The 11216-nt window shown below is 43.2% G+C and overlaps 1 protein-coding gene across 2 annotated transcripts in view; it reads left to right on the top strand.

Moving 5' to 3' along the window:
• The first annotated feature begins 989 nt into the window (after window positions 1–989).
• LOC138350766 (epidermal growth factor receptor kinase substrate 8-like) overlaps window positions 990–11216 on the top strand; it is an 83859-nt gene continuing 73632 nt past the window's right edge. The window contains exon 1 of one of the 2 annotated variants that reach the window (XM_069302103.1): window positions 990–1193. The gene's annotated coding sequence lies outside the window, so the exon portion shown is untranslated. The remainder of the gene's footprint in view (window positions 1194–11216) is intronic. The other variant, XM_069302099.1, reaches the window with a different exon arrangement.

Raw genomic sequence — 11216 nt, 5'->3', positions numbered from 1 at the left:
GAGATGTTCACAGTGAATGCCAATAAAGGAAGAGGGCATGAGTGGAAGCTTGAGAAACAGATGAGCCATACAGAAGTTGCAAAATTTTATTTTAGCAGTAAGAGCTTCAGGGAATTGTTAAGAATTAAACGAGCAGATTGTAAAAAGCGATCTCCACTGCAGAATTTGAAAATTAGATATGATAGAGAAATAAGTCAAAAGTCATTACTTTAGGCAATTAGCGGCTAGGAAGGCGAGGTTCAAGAGCCAAAGTTCGATCCTACAAGCCAAAACAGGTTAGCACACACGTTGGGAAGGAGGATTCAGATGCAGGACAGAAGTGTTTGGACACGTTTCTTTTCATCTGCCGCCTCTTTTACCTATAACAAACCCGGGAGGTAGACAACTGTTGTGGTTTGCATCATAGGGAAAAGGTCAGTAGTTATCCTAGGGCCAGTAAAACCATACAGTGGTGAATACAATCACATATACATTACACACACGTGCTCACACCAGTATTCAGGACGCTCTGGGAGTCTGGATTACGATGTATGAGATGGTATTTAATATATACCCAGCGTATAATATTATAATACGCAGCAATGAATGGGTACCTGGTTGTTAACGATTTGGCGGGTCGTATTCCAGGGAAAATTTGGATTAAGGACCTGCCCGAAACACTATGCATGCTAGTGGCTGTTCAAGAATGTAAGAACTCTTGTATTATACAAATAAATATAAATAAATAAATATATTAAGTATGTAGTGAGCAATTTTCCAGTGAAGACTCAATCACAAACGTCACATTTGGAGAGATATTATACATAGTGCAGTGCCAGTTCATGCTCGCTCACAGGATGAGCCACGCGCCCCAATAAACTCGCCCGTTTAGAGCAAAATAAATAAATAAATAAATAATGGGAGCGGTTGTGCCAGGTGTGTGAGGGAGGTGGCGGCAGCGTGGGCCCGCGGGTGGCGCACGAGCCCCCCCTCCCCGCGGCTCAGTTGCCAGAGTGAAGCGGCTCCTCGACACTCCTGCCCGTCCCTCAGCCAGTTTTGACCTGGAATTTAAAGGCGGAGCAGTGCGCGGAGGTTGTCAGTTGGGCATCTTTTGGCTGTGGTGTGATTTTTTAAGTGTGCCGTGCCTTCTAGATTGGAGAGTATTATGTGTAAATAAGCGTGTTCTTCCTCAACATCAGGAAGCGGGCGTTTGGGTAAGTACGTGTGTCCCCGTCGAAATCCACCTGTTTGTGTTGATATTGCTGCTCGTATTTCTTCCAGGGAACCAGCTGCTCCTCGCTGGACTCGTACATTTTAACCTGCTTTAATAATTCTGCAACACTTGGGTTGTGTAGCGGTGGTCCGCTAAGGGGGACACAAGGTTGGGTAGGCCGTAGGGGAAGTCAACTTTAGTATGGAAGTGGGTCATTGTGGTAGTGGGATTTATTTAATAATCGGTACGGATGGGATTACGTCGTCTGTGTGTCACATCTGGTGCTCGACTGCCTGAAGACGCACCTGTTACAGTAGTATAACAGCTGGCCGAGCTATGCTCCAGTACGCGGGGGGACTCCACCCATTATGTCATGCAGATTTGACAGTATACTTGCTCCTGACGTGGTAAGGGTTGCCCCTGGGGATAGGATCTTGTGGTCCTCGACCGTCGGTCTCGCTTTTAAATTTCGTATTGTGCACGATTCAACAACTTTATATATATATAAAAATTAAGTGCAGCTCCAGAGGGTTTTAAATGGTTAACGGAAGAAGAGGTAACAGTACCCTCGCAACAAGACGCTAGTATGTGGTCTCTTGCAGTGAACGACCTTGGACAATGACCATGGGCATACCTGTGTTATGATGCCCAGGCTGTGAAGCCACTGGTGGGCGTGTACCTCGCCGTGCCAGGCTTTGGTGGGCGTGTACCTTGCCGTGCCAGGCTTTGGTGGGCGTGTACCTTGCCGTGCCAGGCTTTGGTGGGCGTGTACCTTGCCGTGCCAGGCTCTGGTACTGACATTTCTTATCAGATCAAAGGCAGAGAGTAATGGAGGGAGGGTCAAGTTACAGCCCCGCTCATGTGCCAGGTAAATCCACTACGGGCTCACCATAGCCCTTGCTACTATGAACTTTTTGTTCCAATTAGCGAATCTTAAACAACAGAGGTAGGGTAATATCCTATATAGAAGTTAGTGGCATTTGCACTAGTTTTAGACCTTGAAAAGTCCACTTGTCTCTACTTGCTTTTCTCAAGCCGTAATACACTAAACCTCCACTGACCGTTCTTGAGGGTTCTTAACACAACTAACTTCCTTAAGCCAACAGTTTTCTCAATTGTAGGCCACCCCTCTTGAAAATTTTAAAGGCGAAAGGAATCTATTTAACAACTTTGTACAACTAGACCCAAGTTAACCCAGACCTAGAAACCTATATATTATTGCTAGTCTCGATAGACCTTTGCACGAGAGAAGAGTCCTCGTGGCACTTGGAGACCTGCTACTTTTTCCTCTATTTCCTGAATCTGTAATGTTATTGATTTAGGGGCGACGACGATCGTGGGATCGGATGCGCCTTTAATCTGTAATGCTTTGACGCCTTGTAAACAATCCCACAAGCTTGCCTGAACCTTACAAAAAAGTACTCGTTAATATTTAAATACATTTGCGGAACTAGGGAAGTCGTTTCTGGATTTGTACCTCGCTTTACCGGGTTGCGAGAGGATCGGATGGGTGTGTACCTAGAATGGTCAGGCTTGGGTAGGCCTTGTGGGTCCATATCCTTCCCTTGGCCAAGCCTCGTGGGTCCATATCCTCCGCTTGGCCAAGCTGGAGGAGGAAACTGGTGGACGTGTACCTCCCCTGAAATGCTGAAATACGTGAAGAACCTTGTTAACACTCGCAGCTCCCTGCAAGAGTGAGCAAGCTTAGCTACCAAATATCTACATCGTGTCAGCAAGGCAGAGAGCCCTCCTGCTATCACAACTCGACCTATATTTCCTATTTCTGCACGCATTTCTTCATCTGTCCCTGCAACTTCATCTTCTTGACTAGCCCCCCTCCTCCCTCCGCTCCAGATAAAATGAACAAATGGCAAGGCTCGGGTTGGTATGTACCTCCCCTGGCAAGACTGGAGGGAGGCTCCAGCATTTTTGTACACATCACTCAACCCTCCCTCGCTCCGTCAAACAACCACAAATTACTGGCCGGAATGTCTCAAGCTTTACAAACTAGCGACTGTTACACAATGATTAGGTGGGTCACGTCTATATTTTGATAGGTGGAACAAGCATGTCTTAGAAAACGACCAGTTTTTATTAGGTATTAAATTTTTGTTTAAAACATTACTAAAATGTGAGTTTAGTTTTTATGGGGGAGGGGAGGGGGGGTGGAGGAGGGAGGGGGTAGGTATTGCTTTTGCTTAAAGGAATTGGGTTAAATGCGGTACCTATTCAGAAGCTGGACTCCCAGACTGCCTCGTATCCCCACCTCACGGTGACCTGACCTATTTCAGTATACAATACTTGTATCCCTAAGCTATCCACTCTGACCTGACTTGGTGTGAGCTACACATAAACGCGTATATACTCCATAGACACGATTTCTCCCTTGCCTGAATTAAAAAGTCGAAACCTCTATACTAACAGAAGTTGGAGAATGCAAATAGACTCGTGCAAGACAAAAGTAATTTTGTTTTCAATCCCGCAGCCAGTGTATGCTATACACTAAAACGTTTTTTTCCTTTACACCTTTGATATACAAATAAAAATGGCAGTATGTATTTTTTGGACTAAAGCTAGCTAGTATTGTTCTTTTAGAACAGTACTAGAATTGGGTGAATAACTAGGCTTCTGAGCCCTATTATCCACTACAAAGATTGAGCTTAACTAATGAATATCATTTCGCCGATTTCCAAACTATGCTTGAAACTGTGTATTGGCATAAAGGAGGTACTAGATAACTCATGTTCTGAACCAGTTTTCATATATTGTTTAATTAAATGCAAGCCTTTTTCAAATTTGAATAGACTGTTTAAAGTTGTATCTATAATTTGGGTATACTGTGTATTTTCAAAATCTCGCGACCTGTTCATTCATTTTACTCTTTAATAATGTCGCACCTCACTCGCACTTGTCGAACTAGGCTAGGTTATTACAAATTCAGCATTTTCGCTTTCCACAGAGAAGTGAACTTAGATTCGGAATTGAATTTGGTTAATCGTTAAGTATTTGGTCATGAGAGACTGTTCTCTTGTACGAAATTCTGGACTGTTGCACAATCCGTGATGTATTACATGCAAGATTTGATTAAATTATGCAGAGATGAGTGTTCAAAAACTGTACCCAAATTTTGTTAAAGCTAAACGCGTTACATTTTATTTGAATTAGACTAAATCAATTTCTCGTACAGCCCACATTCTTCATGTAGGTGGTATTGGAAGAGCGACGGTCACACATAATTGACACATGCACAGAATTTGTTTAGGTACATATCACAGTATAAGTTTTCATATGTACACGATGAGTTAAATAGCGAAATAATGGTAGTGTTAATATTAGCCTAGTTATAGTAGTGGTTATGCACAACAAGTAAATGATTTTCATTTGCAGGCAGTAAGGGCTAATCAATAGTCATACTAGCTTAGCACTTTCTTCTCATAATTATCTTACCTTGCAGACGGTAGCCTGCCTATAGTTTATGCACTATCTACACTAGGCAGGTACTCTAGTAAGAATTTCAGGAAATGCAATATTTTGAGCTAATTTAACGCGTGTATTTTGCATTGGTAAACATTTGGTGTAAGTAAGGACGTGCTCAGCATGAGCTGGTAAGTCTAGTACAAGGTTAGGTCACGTCGTGAAGTGGGTGCCGTGGTTTAGACAGACATGAGGAATATGAAAGTGATAGTTGGGTGGTGGGTGGCAGGGTTAAAGGGGGAGGTGTTACGTGGGCGGGCGGGCGTGACAGGGTTATGGAAGTGTCAAGGTAGGCAGGCGTGGCAGGGTGAGGCACATGGGCGTAACTAGCCAATCCCCGAATCAGGATGCACTTCAGTTTTTGCTGTGGCGATAGTGGGCAGCCCTAGGGGGGATCACTGAGGGAGTGTCGCTATTGGGTGCAGACCTTTTCCTTTCCTCTCACACACACACACCATATATATCCAAAACATGACGTGATGTTTTATGGTATCAAATTATCAAAACGGCTCCTAAATATAAAACAAATTTGTGTGCGTGCATGTAAATGTCGAATTTAAACCTCGGCGGATATGATGGAGGGGGGAGGGGGGGGGGAAGGATCTTGGTTCTAATCAGAACACCTGTATTGCGCAGTTTGAACTCGGTTGACTGCACGAGGCAATAGGCTAGGGCTCCCGGGATTTCTTTCTTCGGTGTGTACATTGTTTTTATCCAGGCAGCAGCTGGATCCCGGGGGCCGGGGATGCGAGGCTTGGCCTTTTAGAGCAATCCATTGTGACGTGCGCTTCCGGTTACATGTCTTATATTAAAAGTTGTAGTGTCGCGTAATGTAAAAAGCAGGGTAGATAATTTTTAATGTTGATATTGTATCAACATTATATGTCGATATGTTGTATGTACGATAACTAAATACAGGTGCGCGCGTTTTTTTTTTCAAATTTGTTGTAATGGTTCATCATAACTTGGCTGGTTGGAGATGGGGGGCGGTATAACTAATGGTGGTGGGTGGTGATGCTTACTAGCCTTGTCGTACCTTTTAATTTATATTTGTTCTTATTATTTTTGCGGCTAGTTAATTGTGCACCCCATACTCATCCTGTGAGCTTATTGTTTTTAACTATCCTGACGTTTGGAATTTTCTCAGAAACTGGCCGTGGATGGTGGTGGCTTCAAAACTACTTCAGAGCATTCCACTTGTTTTGACAACTCGTACAGGATACGTTTCCTAACATTTTTTTTTAAACATTTACTGTAACACTTTCCACCCATGTCCTCTTATCCGGCTCATTCTCAGTTCAAAGTATCATTGTCCACATTGTCTGTTCTCTGTATTTTGTATATTGATCATAAGACCCCTTATCTCCACTTGGGTTGTGATATTTAGTTTCTGTAATATATGCTCGTAGCTTAACGTCTCGTACGTGTTACTGTGGGTGACTGGGGTAGAGCAGTGTATGTGTTGTATAGTGTGTGTAGTGCACGTGTTGTATGGTGTGTGTAGTACACGTGTAAGCTAGGTGTAGTATGGTGAGTGGTGTAGGCTACCACGAACCAGGAGGCCTGGCCAAAAACCGGGCTGCGGGGTCCTTGATTTCCGGAACCTTTACAAGGCAGACATAAAGTTAGGTGTTGCAGGCGTTACCAAAATTGTCCAGCATGACTGGATTACTTGAATGTTTTGGAAGTAACAGTACCTTTGCTCATAACGCCGTTTCGGTGCACGTACGTTTAATTTTGTCATGTATCAAACATCGAGGTATTTAAATCTTATTGTTACGTCGGAGGAGGTGGGGATGGAAAAGACTGGAGGGGGGGGAGACAGGGGGGGGGGGGAGAATTAGAGCGTAACAAGAAGAAAAAACCTAGTGTATTGTGCGGATTGTGAACTCTGGGATTGCTATTTTAAGCCTTATCTTCTGTCGGCTAAATTTCCGTCTTCCTCATCCTTCCTAATTGAAGTTTCTTAGTCAATGCCGTGGTTAGGAGTCTCACAAAGACGGTGTTTGGACAAGGATCACCTAGGCCATGAAGTGTTGGGGCAAGACCCTCTGTAAGCGGTAACCTGACCTTCTAAGGGTGCTGGACGCTGGGTCCGGAGGGCTTGTTTGGTGGCTATGCCATTGAGAGTATTGTCGCCAGTGAACTCTGGTACATCGGTGGACCTAGTGGTTTGTTGACGAGTACATCAGATGTGGTTTTAGTTGTGTAAACCGGTACGTATAGAGTGGCGTTGGAGGAGTTTACTGTGTGCGCACGTGTCTTGAAGTGGCGATGGAATTCGCTGTACACATACGAGACGGTGTAGGTAATGTTTACTCTGTCTGCGTCACAGTTGGGGGGTAGAACACTTGGCCTCTGCGTCAGACAAGATAGTTCTGCTCCTTCATCAGATAATTCACGGGTAGCCGGCACTATGACGCTGCTACCGTTTTGCTATAATGAGTACAAGTCATCGGACCACATGATTTGGGTTCTAGTTCAGGAATTTTAACAGGCTAGTAAGTAGTGAATGATAAGGATGAATCCTTAGCGTATGTAAGGAAAGCAAGCCGGGCAAAGCTAGCCTGCAGACCACAGGACTTGACAAGCAGTTAGCTTACTTAAACACGCGTATCCTTTAAAACACGCACAAATACATGCTCGGATGATGAATTAACATGGTATGCAGAGCCAGATAGGCAATCATATATTTACAGCTGCTCTGTTTCAGCCGCTCTTATGATCCAGAATGGATGAACGTGAGATTAAAGGCTCTTAAGTGGGAAAAACATGTGCACGTGAATGAGATGAAACAAATCATCTTTAAATGCTTTATCAAACTAATAAGAAATATTGAGACGAAAGTGAAATAAGAATGTAAAGAAAGGTAAATTATTATAGTTTTTCAGATATAGCCTTATAGGCTAACAAAGATTAGCAGTGAAATGCCTGGGCAATTGACATTTAGTCTAACAGATAATACAAATTGTTTGGCACCATAAAATATTTGATATCGGTCTTGATTAAAGCTGCCAGCATGTTTAATATACTATTGTACCTGATTGGGGCTCTAAAGTTACTCGAGAAGGCAGTCTTAAACTTTTAAAAAAAATATATTTTCTGCATCTACATTTCCAGTTTAGTTTATTTTACCAAGGTTGAAATTGTCTACGATACAGATATAATTACGCCTTGTTGCTTTTGACATCAAAATGTGCCTCACTTCCATAATCTTTTTAATGGCTTGTGGATACCTCCTCTTATTAGACCTGATTTTGTTAAATTCAAAGTGTTTAGATTTATTGATATGGCATATCAATAAACCATCACACCCATACTATCAGTTAAATTGTTTTAACACTCCCAGGTTAGACGCATTGTAGCTAATGGGGTCAGGTAACATCTCGTTGTGGATACTGTAGGGAGCAGTGAAAATAACCTAAACACCACAAAGAATCTGCAATACATTACAAACAACCGAACGTTTATGAAGCTGAAGGAGTTTTAGATAATTGTTAAATTTCAAGTATTCTGACACAATGCAAGACAAAACTGATAAAACTTTGAAAGAAAGAACAAACTACATAAATAAGAAAATACATGATATAAAACAAAGTTCAATGAGAAGGATCACGAGGTGTCTAAATGAAGAATAACAAATTAGGTTTATCAAGGTTGCCTTATCCTAGGTTGTTTAATTAATGGTCCTAATACACTTGAAGAAATTTACAGAGGGCGTAGATTAGTGCTGTTGTTACAAAAATGTGACGGCATTAAGAAGATTGCAAAATACTGTACTGTAGAGGTATCCAAGCAAATTGCAAAAATATTGGTCAGAGAAATGGTCGCTAAATTTATGACCACAAGAATACACTACAGTACAATGGGAATGGAAAGGGGAAAAAGAGGAGGAGGAGGAGGAGACTGCCAAGAGTGACTGTGGAAGAATTACTTCGAGGTGAGCATCACATTGCCAGAAGAGCACATTAGTGGGTTGAGGTTGCCAGCCATACTAAAAGTTACTTTTAGGATAAGGATTTTAACGCACGTACATACATGCAATGTGAGGCCAGTCCTAGAGAAGGTCTCCTGCGTGAAACTCGCTTGTGTACAATTTCTCAACTAAGTATAAAATTTAGCTGAGAAGGTCCAGAGGTTTGCCAGGAAACTGGTTCCTGTGTCAAAGACGTAAACCAAGAGGACTGGATACGAGAACTATAGGAGACGTGATCGCAACGTAAAAGTTTTTTTTTAAGTGGCTTAGACAAAATAATGGTAAGACATTATAGATAGAGATAATCAATTGATAAGTGCTCCGGTGGAAACCAGAAATACAGACGAGCCAAGGAATATGCGACTAAGTTTTCAATCGGTTAGATTTTCTAATGGTGCACAGAGAAATTACATTAAAGTGATATATTAGTGAGACAATCAGTAAGAGCTGTGATAAGGATTCGAATCTATTTTCTGGGTACTCCTAAACAAACGCCTTAGACGACTAGGCCACGACATGGTCAACCTGGGATTCTACTGAATCCACGAGTTTGAGGCTTCCTGAGGCTTCCACTGAAGCCGAACCAGAGTTTCACACAATCTTCCCATGCACTCTGGCTCTATCGTCCTGTAATTCTACCTCTAACGCTTCCTCTTTCAATGCACAGAGAAATCACATTAACGTGATGTCAAATATCACATTTTATGTCAATGAGAAAATCAGTAGGAGCCTCGATGAGGATTCTTGGGAGTGTTTGCTTGGGAATACCCAGAGCATTGGTTCGGATCCTCATCACGGCTCATAATGATTTTCTCATTTCTAATAGTGCTATGATTAGAAGTAGTGGTGGGAGCAAACTTTATCACAACTTTCAAGGTAGTTTATTTTACAGATGATTATTGATAACTAAGTTGGTACCTCCCATAGTTAATGGCAAGCGCACGGGTGCGCCCTCCAGTGTTTCAAGAGTAAGGGAGGCGAGAGCCTGGAGCGGAGGTTGCAACTGTTGGCAAACAATCATGCCTGTAGGAAGTGCGCACCATGAAGCTCTTACTTTGTATGACTGTGTGGTGAATGCTGGGTGTGCGTGCAGGGTGACGGCTGGTGCTTGGTTGGGGGTGCGTGGGGTGACGACTGCCGTTTGGTGTTTGTTGTGGTAGGGTGGAGGGGGAGGATTGACGGGTGCTGTTAGGCGTGTGCTGTTAGGCGTGTGCAGAGGGGGGGGGGGGTAACAGCGGCTGCTAGGTGTGTTTTGGGAGGGGGGTGGCGACGGGTGTTCGGTGTGTGTGTGTAGCAGGAGTGGAGGAGGTCGACGGCTGCTGTGCTCTCATCGGTGATGTTTACACTTGCACGTAATTGTAAGAGGGAATTGTTTAGGTTTGTAGCGTGCATAGACGGGGCATAGGTGGATTGTACTAGAGGCCTGAGGTCCGCTCCAAGCAACAGCCTAGTGGACCAAACTCACAAATCAAGCCTGGCCTAGGGTCGGGCTTGGGGAGTAGAACTCCCAGAACCCCATCAACCAGGTATCAACCAGGACGGCAGTGGAGGGGAATCCGAAGCGTTTGTGGACGAATGTACGAGGGGTGGATGGGGTCCCGTAAAGAGGGTGCGGGAACAGGATTAGAGGATGCACGAAGAAGGGGGGAACAGGAGGGTAGGAGTCAGAGGAGCGTAGTCTCGACACGTAGGGCTCCACCGTCTTAAGATGGGCATACCATACGAGACTCCAGATGGCTCTGGTAGAAATGTAAATATAGGCACGCGTGTCCTTGAGTCGTGGCAAGGGTGCAAGAGAGATTGAAGGAGCCCCTCCCCCGCCCCCTGCTCCTTCGGAATGGGGGTACGGAATGGTGAGAGGCTGCCAAAGACAATAAACTGGCAATTTCGAGCTAGGAAGTAATTTTCTGTTAAAAGGTTTGTAATCTCCGCATAAGTGTTTTTCATACTTTCAGGACTAGCAACAAATTTCATATATAAATTTTGTGGTTGTGGGTGTGAGAGCCTTGGCCTCTGTCGTCGATAGTTCAAGATTTTTCCTTGAGAGTGGGAGAAGGTTTAGAGCTCAACTCTTACTAAATAGTGTCATGAGACAAGACTTCATACTAGGATACGTTAATACATTTAATTGTAAAAAGATAAACATTGATGATTGGGAATTACTATGTATTTCAGAAAATACACACTGCCTGCTGCCGACTCCTACAATGATCTCCACTCTGTAATATTTGTTCAACTCTGCTAGGGTTTTTCTTAAATTGCCACTATTCCAGTTGATAATTTCGACAAGAGATATGTATGCACATTTTTCATAAACAGCTACATGTATGTGTATATAGTTTTTTATATGCAAACATAGGTGTATTTTTGTTGTATATTCAAATGAATAGTTTACTATCTTTACCCGTTAATAATACATCTTTGCAAAATAACTGTCTGCCTGTACGTGCAGCGAAACGTCAGTTGGAGCTTTTCTCCCAAAATAGTCATTGCTATTTTTTTCCCCGCCATCCTTTTGAACCAATAATCTTTTCTTCCTTCGGTTTTGGAAAATGCATAGCAACAAATTCTTGG

Source organism: Procambarus clarkii, chromosome 47 (assembly GCF_040958095.1).
Source record: "Procambarus clarkii isolate CNS0578487 chromosome 47, FALCON_Pclarkii_2.0, whole genome shotgun sequence".
Classification (NCBI taxonomy): domain Eukaryota; kingdom Metazoa; phylum Arthropoda; class Malacostraca; order Decapoda; family Cambaridae; genus Procambarus; species Procambarus clarkii.
This window is presented reverse-complemented; position numbering and strand designations above follow the sequence as displayed.